This window comes from Capsicum annuum, chromosome 11 (assembly GCF_002878395.1).
Source record: "Capsicum annuum cultivar UCD-10X-F1 chromosome 11, UCD10Xv1.1, whole genome shotgun sequence".
In the NCBI taxonomy this organism is placed as follows: Eukaryota; Viridiplantae; Streptophyta; class Magnoliopsida; order Solanales; family Solanaceae; genus Capsicum; species Capsicum annuum.
Window position 1 is genome coordinate 230,636,381 of NC_061121.1, and position 2,759 is coordinate 230,639,139.

Below are 2,759 nucleotides of genomic sequence, written 5' to 3' on the forward strand. Positions count from 1 at the left end.
GGTTTGGTTTATTGGTTATCGATTTTTAAATATATAAAACCAATAATCAAACCAATAAGATATTTTTTATCGATTTATCGATTTTTAGTCCTTAACGGTTCGATTTTCGATTTAACTAATAAGAAAATATGCATAAAATAGAAATAGTAGCAACTAACAGGAAAATAAATGAAATTTTAGTTGCAGCAAAAATTCTACATGATGTGTTTTATTTTACAAGAATCTTCAAGTATGAATAGGTTTATAGAAATAAAAGAGAAATATAGAGTAGGTTATTTATAATCTATAATCTATAATCTATATAATATATTAAAAGTGTGAAGGGCCTTAGAAATGTCGTTTGAATTTTTTGCCCTTCATTAAAAGTCTTTGCTTTAGACAAAATCATCTTTTCACTATTTTTTTCTAATATATAAGAGTTGAAAATTAATTAAACATATTATGGTAAAACCTTTCTTTATTAGAAGTCATCAAAATTAATAATCAAAAGTTACATGTGCGAGGCACGTGCGGCTAAACTAGTATATATATATATATATATATATATATATATATATAATGTAATTTGAAATATTCTTATTGGGTTATCGGTTTACCCAATAACCCAATAAGAAAAAACTGAACCGAACCAATAACCCAATAAATTTTTTTTATAAAATCATTAAAAAATGGTTAACCCACTAACCCAATAACAATAAACCAATAACATTTTTATCGATTCGATTTATTGGTCGGTTCAACTTTTACACTCTCCTACTTTCTATACTACCATTCACTTTGCCTTTTGGTAATTATGAATCATGTCGGAGTCAAAATTTTCGCCAAATATATTAAAATATATATAAAAAAAAAACAAATACCTCATATTTTGTCACATACGTGAATTCGGTCCTCTAAAGCCAAAGGGTCGAGAGAGTATAATAAACTTTTGTAATTGAAGTTGAGGTAGGGTGTGGGGGTGAATAGAAAATTTTTCTTTTCCATGTAGCGTCAAGAAGCAAGTTATTTAATGTTAACCTTATATGTGACAATATATTTTGTGAGTAACTATAGTTAATGAGTCGAATTTCGCCTTTCCCACCTAGGGGCGAAACTATAGTTTCTCTTACAGATTCAATGTTATCTAATAGTTTTAGATCAAATTCCGTATTCGTATTTAAGATAATTATCTAATATATATAAAATATTTATTCAAAATCTAGTAAATCACTTTTTCTAAAAATCAAAACTCATAATCACAAAATTCTAACTTAAAAAAAAAGAAAAGAAAATCATAATCAATAGATTCTAAAACCCCACTTGTTTTCCTAAAGCTAATAGCACTCACAACTTCAAATCAAATGGAAAATCCAAAAGCACAAACAAAAATCTTGCATTCAAAATTTTATATTATTGGCATAAGATGCCTTTTTTTCTCTTTTTCATATTTCTTTTTTATTTGCGCATCCACTTTTGACAATTCAAGAAAAGGGAGTACTCCTAAATTCTTATAATAAATTAAGGAAAAAATAACATAAAATACTTCTTAACTTATCATATTTGTATAGATTTTTATCTTTATGAAGTAATTACAAAAATCTCAACTAATTATTATCCTTGTTGAATATATCGGGAGCTCGTTATGTATCTCGATAAATTCAAAATCGAAAAAAAAAAGTATCAAGAGCTAATTATGTATCTTTACAAAGGAAAAAATGTATTTTCATTGGATGTATCAGAAGCTAATTATGTATCCCGACGCACTCAACATTGAGATTTTTTCAGTAATTAATTAATTATACAAAATGCCTAAATTTTTTTATAATTAAGCGCCAAACTATCGGGATTTATATTATTTATCCATAAATTAAATAGTGAAATAGTTAATAATTCTGAAAGATCATGTATATTTATAGGCAAATGTTAAATATGCTTAGTTCAGATATTATAAGGACTAAAATTAAAATTTATCTGTACCTCAAAAAAAAAAATGCTACTTATTAACTAGACTAAATGCTTAAAAAATTCTTCAAGTTACTTTCATCCTAATAAAATGATAATCAAAAGAATAAGTCTTTCTCCCTTCTTATACCTTTTTTTTTCCTTTTGCTTTCATGAAATATGTAAGTGTAAATTTCATACAAGTCTAAAAGAAAATGAGAAAAAAAACTAAACCAATTAAAAAAAAAAAAAGAAATTTGCTAAGAGAAAAAAAATTAAAGAGGAGAGATTAAACACCTTTCAACTATTCGCTCTTGCACCACCGAAAAATATAGTGGGATGAATAGAATTTTTCCGTCTATAATCAGAGATATCAAATTTGAGTTCAAAAAATAAAAAACAATCTTTACAATGCGAACTCGAATGTCAGGAACGTAAACTAAGAACCGAACACCAGATGAAAAAAACAGAAAAAAGTCATGTGCTCTTACACCACCGAAAAATATAGTGGGATGAATAGAATTTCATTATCTATTAATCAGAGATATCAAATTCAAATTCAGACAATAGAGAAAAAATCTTTACAGTGCGAATTCGAATTAATGAAAAACCTAAAATGTGAATCGAACACCAAATAAAAAATCAGAAAAAGTCATGTGCTCTTACAAAATCGAAAAATATAGTGGTATGAGTAGAATTTCTCTATCTATAATCAGAATATCAAATTCAAGTTTGGAGAATACAAAAAAAAACTTCACAATGCGAACTCGAATTAGTCAGGAACGTAAACTGAGAACCAAACACCAGATGAAAAAACAGAAAAAAGTCATGTGCTTTTA